This window comes from Cyprinodon tularosa, unplaced genomic scaffold, assembly GCF_016077235.1.
Source record: "Cyprinodon tularosa strain WSP-4 unplaced genomic scaffold, ASM1607723v1 ctg716, whole genome shotgun sequence".
Taxonomy (NCBI): domain Eukaryota; kingdom Metazoa; phylum Chordata; class Actinopteri; order Cyprinodontiformes; family Cyprinodontidae; genus Cyprinodon; species Cyprinodon tularosa.
The window spans coordinates 14,922-27,526 of NW_024039470.1; the positions used below are offsets into that span (position 1 = coordinate 14,922).

Sequence of the window (12,605 nt, forward strand, 5' to 3'; positions counted from 1 at the left end):
CTCTCTGTGTTTTTTAGTAAGAATCCCCTTTGTTTAAATGTATAATTAGGCATGATCCTCCTTTTGAGGATCTCTTATTTCACTTTGTTATTTTCACAGCACCCTCATCCACCCTCCTTTTGTTTGTTTATTGCTTGCACATATATATATATATATATATATATATATATATATATATATATATATATATATATATATATATATATATATATATATATATATATATATATATATATATATGTGTGTGTGTGTGTTAGTGATAGTGAGATGAAGCCTCATGTGGCATTTAACCGTTTGGCCAAATTACTTCAACGATCCCCAAAGTTAATGAAGCCTCACGTGAACATGTCACCACCTACTGAAGTACAGAACTACAGGTAATAATAAAATCTGTGATTTTTTTGCAATTGTTTTTCTTTTCCCATTTGAGTTCCTTTGAAAATGATCTATGTGTATAAGAAAATAATTTGTACTTTTTTTGTGAAAAATATCTTAGAAGAGAGAATTCATTTAAGGTACACAGTTTTACTGCAATTTTAGTGAAATAAGCTCAAGCAGACAGTGAAAGTGCTTGTCAAAATGAGCAAAATAAAAGGTGATAGTCATTTTTATTCAAACATAATAATTTTTTCCATGGTTTTTGGTTTTAATCCGGTTGGAAGTTATGTGTTCAACCAATCTAATTTGGCAGTGTTTTTACCCAATCTATATTTTTACTAGGGCAAACCAATACAAATGAGTCACATTAGCCAGAATACTTGCTAAATATATAAGCAACTTTCAAAAGTCTAAGGTGGGTTTTGAACCATCAACCCCAGGAAAGGAAGTCAATGCCTTACAGCTACTAATATTGGTATTTGTCACAATTGTATCCAGCGGCTTGCTAATATTTTAACCATTTTATCTTACTTAAATACTTTTAGCCAACTATATTGGTTGTTTTTCCAACCAATCAGTTCTTAGAATATATCCAAACTCTATCCAACTGCATGCAACTCTGCTACATACTCCCACATCTTGACTGAATACTGAGGCTGTTTAAATGCCTGCCGAAGTTCTTGCGCTTTCTGAATCACTTCCCGAAGCAGTATATATATATATATATATATCTATATATACACTATATTGCCAAAAGTATTTGCTCACCTGCCTTGACTCACATATGAGCTTAAGTGACATCCCGTTCCTAATCCATAGGGTTCAATATGACGTCGGTCCACCCTTTGCAGCTAGAACAGCTTCAACTCTTCTGGGAAGGCTGTCCACAAGGTTTAGGAGTGTGTTTATGGGAATTTTTGACCATTCTTCCAGAAGCGCATTTGTGAGGTCGCACACTGATGTTGGACGAGAAGGCCTGGCTCTCAGTCTCCGCTCTAATTCATCCCAAAGGTGTTCTATCGGGTTGAGGTCAGGACTCTGTGCAGGCCAGTCAAGTTCATCCACACCAGACTCTGTCATCCATGTCTTTATGGACCTTGCTTTGTGCACTGGTGCACAGTCATGTTGGAAGAGGAAGGGGCCAGCTCCAAACTGTTCCCACAAAGTTGGGAGCATGGAATTGTCCAAAATGTCTTGGTATGCTGAAGCATTCAGAGTTCCTTTCACTGGAACTAAGGGGCCAAGCCCAGCTCCTGAAAAACAACCCCACACCATAATCCCCCCTCCACCAAACTTTACACTTGGCACAATGCAGTCAGACAAGTACCGTTCTCCTGGCAACCGCCAAACCCAGACCCGTCCATCAGATTGCCAGATGGAGAAGCGCGATTCGTCACTCCAGAGAACGCGTCTCCACTGCTCTAGAGTCCAGTGGCGGCGTGCTTTACACCACCGCATCCGACGCTTTGCATTGCACTTGGTGATGTATGGCTTGGATGCAGCTGCTCGACCATGGAAACCCATTCCATGAAGCTCTCTGCGCACTGTTCTTGAGCTAATCTGAAGGCCACATGAAGTTTGGAGGTCTGTAGTGATTGACTCTGCAGAAAGTTGGCGACCTCTTCGCACTATGCGCGTCAGCATCCGCTGACCCCGCTCCGTCAGTTTACGTGGCCTAACACTTCGTGGCTGAGTTGCTGTCGTTCCCAAACACTTCCATTTTCTTATAATACAGCTGACAGTTGACTGTGGAATATTTAGGAGCGAGGAAATTTCACGACTGGATTTGTTGCACAGGTGGCATCCTATCACAGTTCCACGCTGGAATTCACTGAGCTCCTGAGAGCGACCCATTCTTTCACAAATGTTTGTAAAAACAGTCTGCATGCCTAGGTGCTTGAATTTATACACCTGTGGCCATGGAAGTGATTGGAACACCTGATTCCAATAATTTGGATGGGTGAGCAAATACTTTTGGCAATATAGTGTATATAGATATATATAGATATAGATAGATAGATATACACACAGTAAAAAGGAATTGGTCCTAGCACTTATCCCTATGGTACTCCACAGGTAACCCTGGAGCATAAGGAAGATCTGTCATTAATGTGAACAAACTGAAATATGTCAGCTAATAAAGATTTTGAACCAGCCTAGTGCTGTTACTTTAAGTCCTACAAAATATTCAAGTCTTTCTAAAAGAACAATATGATCCACTGTATCAAATGCAGCACTGAGATCCAACAGGATGAGCACAGATACAAGTCCATTATCTGAGGTAATCAGAATCTCATTAGTGACTTTCACCAGAGCTGTTTCAGTGCTATTATGAGCTCTAAAGCCAGACTGAATTTCTTCATAAAGTTCAATATGGTATAAGTGATCGCACACTTGTTTGGCAACTTCTTTTTTAATAATTTTAGATAAGAAAACAAGATTAGATATAGGTCTGTAATTGACGTCATCTGGGTTTCTTAAAGGTACACTATGCAACCGGTGTTGATTTTCCAGCGAGGCTCCCCCCAGAGGGCGAAAGTAAAAGTGCACTGTCGTAAATATGCACAGCTGTTCTCCTGGTTTCTCCGTCAAGCCAGGCGAGGTTGTTTTGAGCTTAGCAGACAGGCGAACGCAACGAATGATTAAGCATCTGACGCGCGTGACGCGCCGCAAACTCGCTGCTGCTTGAGATGGAAAAATTGAATTTTTGCTGCTCGACGCGCCACGTCAACCAATCAGAGAAGCTGATCTGGGAGCTGGCAGGGAGAGAGACACAGCGCTGATGATCAGAGCGCTATGATCACTCCTTTTAAACAGTTTATTGATGCCTAAATTAACTTAAAATGCAGAAATCTGCCGGCAAAATATTTTCGCTTTTATTATCCTACTGCCTGCAGTTTGGATTATTTGCACCGCTGGTATGTGGGGGTCTGAGCGGCTCTGACAGAAAAAATATTGTAAGGCAGGATGATAATCTGAATGAACTGAATGCACTGATTACGTTTTCAGGTGTATTTTCTCACTTAAAAACATATTACCCCTTGCTCAAACTGGCTCCGGTGCGGTTACCGAGCCGACAGAGACCGCAACTCCCTCACACCCCCTCTCACACCGCCCTTTTGACTACGGTGCAGTGCGGCTCTGCGGCTCCGGCAACAGGTCTGGAGATTTAACAGAAGTTCACTTGAGTTCACGTAACTTCACGCGATAACACGGCCCAAATAAGGATATTTGCGAGAGCTTGTTGCGGAGGTTCTCCGGCATGCCGCGAGGATAGCTTTCTTGCGGAATTTTCTGCAGCGCCGGAGTGTCTCGGTAACCGCAGCCGGACAGCTCAGCAGCCGGTGAGAGAGGTTTACGTCTTTTTAATGACTTGGAATCACTGCGGCGCCGCACCCACCGCACCGCAACGGTAAGACCGGAGTCGGTGTGAGCCTGGGGTTAAAACTACTTTAGTCCCACTGATCACAGCAAATATAGCTGCAAGGCAGAGAAAGGATAGTGAAGCTCCGCCCAACGCGCGTCAGACACAGTTTTGCACCGCGCAGCCAGAGCAGCAAAGCTGCTTCAGCCACGTCAGAACTAACTGGTACAAGCAGTAAAAATGAAGCAGCAGACGCGATTTTGCTGCTTTTGCTGCGTCCGGTGTGAAAGCAGCACTGCACAAAGATCGCCACTGTGCTAGCAACGAGCATGCTTTTAACTGGGGGCGTGTAGCAGTTCTCGCCGTAAAGCAAGACCGACTCTCGCGAGACTTCTGAGTCTGTGGGTGTGGGCCGAGGGCTCCTGCAATTGCATGTGCGGTATTTCCCCCACAGACCACCAGGGCGGCCGAGAATACCTTTGTTCAACCTGAAATGACTCATTAAATCATCCAAAATGTTATGGAACACATTAATTAACTGAAAAATGTTGCATAGTGTGCCTTTAAGCAGAGTTTTAATTACAGCTACCTTAAAAGCCTGCGGTACATATCCCTCTAACAGGGATAGATAAATCACATCTAAAATGGAGAAGGAAATCAGAGGGAATGCTTACTTACATAACATGGTTGGAACTGGATCTAACATAAAAGTTGAAGGCTTAGATGAAGATAATAGTTTGGCTGACTCTAAAAGTTCAACTAGATCAAAGCAGCCTGAACCCGACTCAGATTCTATAGTTAACTCAGATGCTTCATATTCAATGCCATATGCCATTTATTAGTGAAAGCTCCAAAGTATGAAGATGAGAATATGTGGGATTACTCACATTTTGAACAATGTCTAGAGCAACTTTCCCACTTATAATCTGTGTTTTTCAAAACTGGGTTGACCCTCTAACATTCGGCTTTTGGCTCTTTTTACCATTTAAACGAAAAGCCAAGTCTGGCCCCTGCTGGCAAGCTGTGTGGCCTCTGTCCCCCACCACTGCTTGTCTGGTGACGGTATCACGCTGGGTTAGCCACTGATGATGTTGACAGTACAACGGAAATCAGGGAAGAAAATAAAGGAGGGCAAAACGGACGGAGCCAGAGCATAGTCAGTATTATTTATTGTATCACTGTTTTATCTGTCCGAATCCATCTTACCAGAGCTGCACCATGTTTATCAAATGTAAACAGCGTCCACCGTTTGACACACACATCAGTAAGCTATTCCCACTGCCACTAAAAGCCGATTGTTCCCAGGTTTAAATGGGTTTTTCAGCCAGTGTGAAGGGGAGCTAAGATACCATTAAATGCTGCATTTAAGCTATCACCTTTAATGTCAGCATGGAAGTTAAAATCACCCAAAGGAGAGAGGGGTTTTTAGCATTCCATAATGAGTCCTGATCCCAAACTGTTCTGCCTCTCAACCGATGAGCATGTCTGTTACCATCTTAACGGGTAGCCTGATCTGGCTTTGGACTCCTGGACCTCTGAGCTATCCTGCTCTGATCTGTTTCCCAGACCTGGCTTCAGACTCCTGGGTGCTCTCTGGGGCTGCAGCATCCGCAACACTCTGGGCAGCACCGGCCGCATCCTGTTGGCAGCCCACCGGCTGTGTACTACCTGGTTCTCTGGCGATGGACTGAACTGTTCAACCAGGTAAGTGACTCATGTTCATAATGTTTCTCCATTAGATTTACATGTTCACTAACCTGTGTTTCCTTTTTCAGAGTTTCCAGAGATAGACGCCCTAGTTGCTGATACCGCAGATACACAGTTCAATGTCTTAAATAAATGTTTTAATCATCCAACTGTCTGCGTTGTCTTGAATACTGGGTCCTTCTGTCCGGTGTCATAGCAGAAACAAAGTTACAAAAAGACAAGTTTTTTTGTTTTTTTTTGCTTTGCAATTTGGATGAGGGATTTGGATAATGATTTACTGTCTTCGGACTAATCAGTAAGTTAGACTGAAAGATTTTTACTAGTCCTCCACCTCATCAAGAATTTCTCGGTATGTGAAAACATAAATAACCTAGAGATACATGCTCACATAATCTTCTCTCTGCAGCCAAGTTCCTGTAAGACAACATAAATCATAAATACACCACATTTAATAGTTTAAACTGTTTCGCCTATTTTAATTTTAATGAGATTTCCATCTATCTCCATTAAAGCATCATGAGCTATGTTGTGATCAAGTGTCGCTGATGTAACCTGGAACTACTTCCCTCTGAAGACACATCCCTCCAGCGGAGGTTATAAAAGAGGTAACCTTCCGTTTCAACTTTCTATTTAGCCGGGGGTCCTTGACTGCCAGAGGCTAGATGCTAAAGTGCTTCAACCTGAAGGCTACGCTACAGTAAGTAGTGACCAAATCCCTTTGTAGAAGTCTGCCCTTCCTTAACCAAGTCAGACTGCCGTTTTCCTGCAATTCAGAAGGAGTTTACCGCAGTGTTTTATTCTTCCTGTGATTCAAACCGGGTTAAACGCAATGTTTTCATGTCTTGATTGTTAACCTGGTAAACTAAGCATATGAAAATGTTAATCACGTGGAAGCAATTGTAAATGTGGAAATAAGAAAATATAAAAATATAATTTGTCTGGAATGAATTAGTACTGTAAGTTGGACAGATCTTGTTGTGTCTGAAGCTCAGAATGTAGGACCCACAATTTAGGTAAGACGGTGAAATACTTAAAAAGCATTTATTCAAACAAAGATGGAAAGGATCTGAGTGGCTAGGGTGTCTGAGGCTATCGGAGAGAAACACAAGGTTAGAGATCAGGATAATCTGATGGAGGATGATTATGAGTGCGTGACTCGCTAACCTGGTTTGACAGTTCAGTCTGTTCCCAGTGAAAAAGGATAATTCCAGCCAGTCAGAACTGATAGGAAATCAGATCCGAGTGGACGACAAAAGGTAGGATAATCCACAGTGCAAAGTAAAGAGGCAGATCCAGGTTCAGTCCACAGAAGAATCCAACAGGAGTCCGAAGACAGGCCAGGCAAACAGATCAGACAGATGCAGGCAGGCTCAAAGGAGCAGTTGGATCAGATGAGCAGTAATGAGGAACAGGGCAGAGCTAGACAGGTGAATGAAATGAGCAATCAAGCCAGCCATCTGCGCCATAATCATGATCAGTTGCTTGGTTAGTGTACGGCAAACAAAGCAGAAAATAGAAACTGATTGGTGGACATTTAAAAGGCTGCAAAAAAATAAATTTCCTGGGGTTACTGTAGATGACAGGCTGTGTTTAAAACCTCATATCACTGTTGAAACCTTATATCAGAGGGAACATTCTAAAAGCATTGCAGTAGTACAGAAAGCAAAACAATTATCAGATTACAATTCCATGAACACCTTAATTTATTGGTTTTGCCACACTTAGATTAAAAAGTTTTTTGAATTCTAGTAGGAAGTCTTGTGTAGCTCTGAATTCCCCTGGACAGAGTCCAAAGAATATCAGAAATCCCCTTATGAAGTCTTTAGTTTCATTTTCCCTTTTAATCCAAACTATCCTTAAACAAATTGCAATGAAACCATTCTTTTGATTAAATGTTCTTTTAAATAAAAAAAAATACTTTTATAAATAAATAGAATTAACATTGTGGAATTACCAGGATAAACTGAACAACTCTAATTTAAAAACAGGAAAGCTATAATAGCAGAGTCATTCTTCTTGATTCTTCCTCTGATTAGTTTTTTTCTATCCCTTTTCCTGGTTTAATGATTTGGTCTGTTTTTTTTATGATATCTAAATACCATTCTGAAAATATCCAATTAATTGTTTGATTAAGTCATTACAGCTGTTTTTCTTTTCAAAAACGACATTGGAGGACAGCCCCCCAGCCAGGAGACTGTCTGCCCGCCTCTGATGGCAGTTGCACTGGCAGGCTCTGTCCCAGCAACCTAACCAACCTAGAGTGATTGGATTACAAGCCCTTCCAACAAACATCCAATTTCAGATTTCCTGTTGTAATAAAATGTTCTCATGTTTTGTGGCATCGGCCAGGTTTGCTAGATGGCAGCATTATGTGGAAGACGCTGATCATAGTGTTTCATTTGTCTGAAAGCAGTCAGAAAATGTCATAGCTGGAGACAAATTTTAGAAAGAAAATCCCTTCTTGAATGTTATGTAGCTTTTCAAACTTACGTACATCCATTGATATTTTTTATATTTTAAGTTTTGATTAATAGTCATATAGTCACCTAAGAACTGATGAATGATTAATGTGATTATTGCTGTCTGAGTGCTACAGACCCTGAAGTGTAAATGACAGTAAGGTAGTGAATTTCAATCTATTTAAAAAATAAATAAATAAATTCACAGCGCCCCCAGTTCATAATTAGACCTACTTCCAGCGGCCCTGCATAGGATAAATATTAACATTCGAGCTTGATCGCTTTTTGACTTCAAAATCTAAGCCTGTGGTTGTAATTTTTAAACAGAATGTCAGACTACATCACTTTTCTCACAGGTTGTTGTTTTTACCGTAAAGTCTGTAAAAACAGGTGCACTTGAAGTGTTGGAGCGGCTCTCCCGATGACAGTGTTCCCGGAGCGCAAAGAAGGTTTTATCGGAGCATATTTCTTCCGAATATCTGTAGAATATCCAACCTATGACTAACTTTATCCTAGAGGGAAGTACTTACGGGAAGCTGGTTTATGATAATACGCCCTATTCAGAGGAGCTGGTAATACTGGTTGGGCTGCTGGTAAATCCCTTTAGTGCTGACGCTACAAGCAATGAGTGACTGTATTGTTCAACACTGAAGTGAGTATAGAATTGAGTTATTTTTGTTACAACGAATGAAAGATAATTTCCCTTAAAAATGTGGTAATTCTCTGCCTCTATAATCCTACATTTCTCACCTGGTTACACTGATCTGGCTTTGAAGGTCATTTTTAAGTGCAGGCTGGCTTCTCTTCAGCAGAATTTATTGTTCTTGTTTAACCGTCTGAGGACGTTCCTAGTTTCACATAATGTTTTTGATTTTATGAAGAGTTTATTTTTTTCCTCTGCAGGTGAAAGTGAAACAAAATCAGGCTGTGCTCACATGATCTTTGTTCTGCATAGACTTTGAACAGTTGAAAGTTTTCCCCAAAGCAGACTACAGACAGCTCCGCTAAAAAGCTGCTCAGAGCAGAGTTCTGTTGCTATTTCTCTGATAGCTTTAAATACGATCGGTCGTTTTTATTAATTGTATTTTAAAATGTAAATCTCAGGGATATTCATGCAATTACCGCTGGTGAGGCAGAGCCACGTCTCTGGTAAGTACCTACATAAATATGAAACTTAAAATGTAAAACTGTAATAATTAACCTGCGCATTTACTGAAATAAAGAAACAAACCAGAAAGTGTTAGATCAGCAGTTTGAGGCTGATAGATGTTTGATCTAGAATAGATCCTGTAGATCTAAGTGTCGCTTATTTTCTCACAGTGCAGGTTGTTTTTCTAAAGTCTATTTCCTCAAAACGGACGCTGTGACATTTTAGAGGACAGATCAGTCAGGATCTGGGAATAAACACAGTTTAAAGCTGCTTTAAATGAAGAGGAGACTTAAAGGAGCGCTGGAAAATCATTGGAAGAAAGAATAAAGGTCTACAAACCTTTAAAAAAAACTATCCGGGTTGAACCTTTAGAAATATATGAACTTTTCTTTTGTTTTTTGATGAGCAATAAAACACTAAAATGATCTACAGTAATGTTTATACAGTATTGATAATACAGCCATAAATGTCCTTGTTTCTCTCAGGAGATTTTCAACTCATGGGACCTAAAACCCAAACTGTGCCTGGGGCTCATCAACTGGTGCTTAGAATATGGAGCAATGAAATTGGTTCAGAAATGTAGAGAATGTTTAGAACCAATTTTCTGATTTAAGTAATTTTTTCATGTTTCAGATTAGTTTTTGTTATTTTGTAAATGTTTTCCCTTTGGTGTGCAGATGGGATTTGTGGAGAGACAGCTTAGGTTCCTCAATAAAAGTCCCAGCTGAACTAAAAATGTATTTAAAGGTTAATCAGTATTCTTGTCAAGGCCGGACAGGTGATCCTAGTATTCAAGGTGAAACAGTCAGTAGGGAAGTTCAAAACGTTTAATAATATAAAAACATAAACAAACTGAAACTAAGGTGGAGCTGTGGTTCGCCTTGCTGCAGGAGGGGGGTGGGGCACCACCCAATCTCAGACACTCTGTGGGAGAAACACAGGTAGGCTAAGTGACCATGGTCATCTGAAAGAAGATGATCTCAGTGAGTCACTTACGTTGTTTAAAGGAATAGTACACCCAAAACATGATTAGCCTTCATTTTCTACTCACCCCCATGCTGAACAACACTCTGGAGTACTTTTTTGATATCTCAAATGCATCTGGAGATCTGGGAGGCTTCTTGCTGTCTGCTGACATTCAAATAATGGAGGTCTATTGTGCCCGAGACCGAAAGGTCCATAAAAGTCCACAAAAAACGTGTCAATATTCCTCCATACTGCTCGTCCAATGTATTCCAACTGTTTATGCTCTAAAAACATTCTAAATGACTTCGTTTCGAGTAAATTCTGGATGCTACCCACTCAAGACACTTGGAATACATTGGACGAGCAGTATGGAGGAATATTGACACGTTTTTTGTGGACTTTTATGGACCTTTCTGCCTCGGACACCATAGACCTCCATTATTTGAATGTCAGCAGACAGCAAGAAGCCTCCCAGATCTCCAGATGCATTTGAGATATCAAAAAAGTACTCCAGAGTGTTTTTCAGCATGGGGGTGAGTAGAAAATGAAGGCTAATCATGTTTTGGGTGTACTATTCCTTTAACAGTTCAGTCCATCTCCCTAGAAAGGGGTGCGATCCAGCTGATGGACTGAAGACTGATGCAGTGCACATTACCCAGAGAGTCCCCTAGGCTGCAGCCCCGGGGACTTGAAGGAAGCCCATCCTGGACAGGGATACAGATCAGGCAGGAACAGACAGAACAGGCAGGATCCAGGCTTCCAGGCATCCAAAAGCTCACAGGCAGGTTCAGAGTCCGACTGAGTGCGGAAGCATGACCAGGTGGAAATGCACAGGAGCAGACCGGGTTCAGGTGCAGAAGGGCAGGCTCAGTGGTAGAGGGTAGCAGAGACAGGACGTGGAACCAGAACTTCAGCAGGACCTTTAAACTGGACTCCTCCTTGGAGCCAGGCTTACTGGGATAAAAACTGATTGAGCCAAAAACTATTAGGGCTCAGCAGGGGAGAAACAGCGGATGATTAGGAGACGAGACAGACACAAAACCTTCTTTCCACTGGCCGCCAGGATCCACGACATGAACTGTGGAATAAACAGAATAGACAGACTGAACAGAAAACAAAATATAAAACAATGATCTGGCCCCAAATGCCTAGGCTGAACACATTATAAACCAAAGGAAACAGTTGAGAGGAATAAATGATAATTACGACAGGGAGGGAAAACGGCAGGTGTAAGAAATAAACAACCAAGGTGGAGGAATCAGGCCAGATCATGACGATTCTATGTTTACATGATCGGTTTTTAAACGGTAATATGGAGAGAGAGAGAGAGATGTGGTTGAGAACTGTGTTCGTCATTTAAAAAAATCACAATTATACAAAAATAAATATGTTCTAAATAAATATGTGTAATCTAACTGAAAGGTCATTAGATATTTTTTGTCTTTCACCAAAAGTGTTACTATACTATCTTTGACTTGTCTTCCATGTGATTAAAATTAGATCTGATGGGCCTCCAGTTCATTATGGCAGCAGTTATCTGATCTATGATATATGCATATATATGTCAGCATTATAGCAGAATAAAGACTTCAATTTAATATATGATTTTCTTTTATTTTATAGGTGATGACTTCCTGTTGCTGATGTAACTCCTTCCTTCACCATCAGCAGGATGGTGTCTGCCATTACAGAAAACTCCAGCGGTCCTTTAAAAAAATGAACCTCCAAGGAAACAATGTCTCAACTGTCTATCTACTGGTAAATTAGCAGTTACACCAATCTAACACATTTATAATTCTGAAAAGTTATGGGTTATATTGCTTGATTTTCATTATGTTTGTACTTTTCTATCTGCCCCGCAAGTTTCTTCGATCTACTCTTCCGTAATCTCCTGCTGCGCTTCCTTAACTCCAGGGTCATGCTGGCTGGCTTCTTTGTCTCGGTTCTGATGCTCTTTCTGATTGTGATCTTGCAGAGATGTCTTGCTATTTTTGTGATTTTTGAGTCCAGAATGCTGTCTCTCCTTACCTTTGTTGTCAGAGAGAATCTAAACTCAGGTACGCAGACGCCAGCAGCTTAGTTTCGCTTTTGAAAGTAGGAAAAAATTATTTGATATCGCCCCATTTTTAATCCCTATTCTATGTCTCAGCTGACCATTCAGTGTGTATGACTCTCATCTGGGAGTCTGGGGGTTCAAATCCCCCCAGGCCCTTTCTTTGTGTAACTTGTAACAGTACCAGAGCAACATTTATGTTCCCTCTGTTTATCTTTGTGTCATACCACTAACCCATCATGATTCATGGTTAAACTATCATGAGTTCTTGTATCCTAGTTAAAATTAACCTAGGTAGCCAGATCAAAAAATGTAGCACTCCGGTTTAGGTCCACACATCATTAGTATTGGATTCTCTTGATGAAATGTGTTTGGTGAATAGAGGGTCATTCAGCAGAACCCTCCAAGCTGATCCAACATGACACCTAGTGCTCGCCTACCACCATTTGGTTTCAACCAATAAGGGTAACAAATGAAAATAGAAGCCATTAAAAACCACAACAACTTCTTCTATGCGATTCCTCTTTC

General features: G+C 41.0%; 1 long non-coding RNA gene across 1 annotated transcript; it reads left to right on the forward strand.

Moving 5' to 3' along the window:
* The first annotated feature begins 8,443 nt into the window (after positions 1-8,443).
* LOC119772573 lies at positions 8,444-11,753 on the forward strand. Its single transcript, XR_005279274.1, has 2 exons — positions 8,444-8,560; positions 11,648-11,753. It is a non-coding gene; the product is annotated as an uncharacterized LOC119772573 (long non-coding RNA).
* The last annotated feature ends 852 nt before the right edge of the window (positions 11,754-12,605 follow it).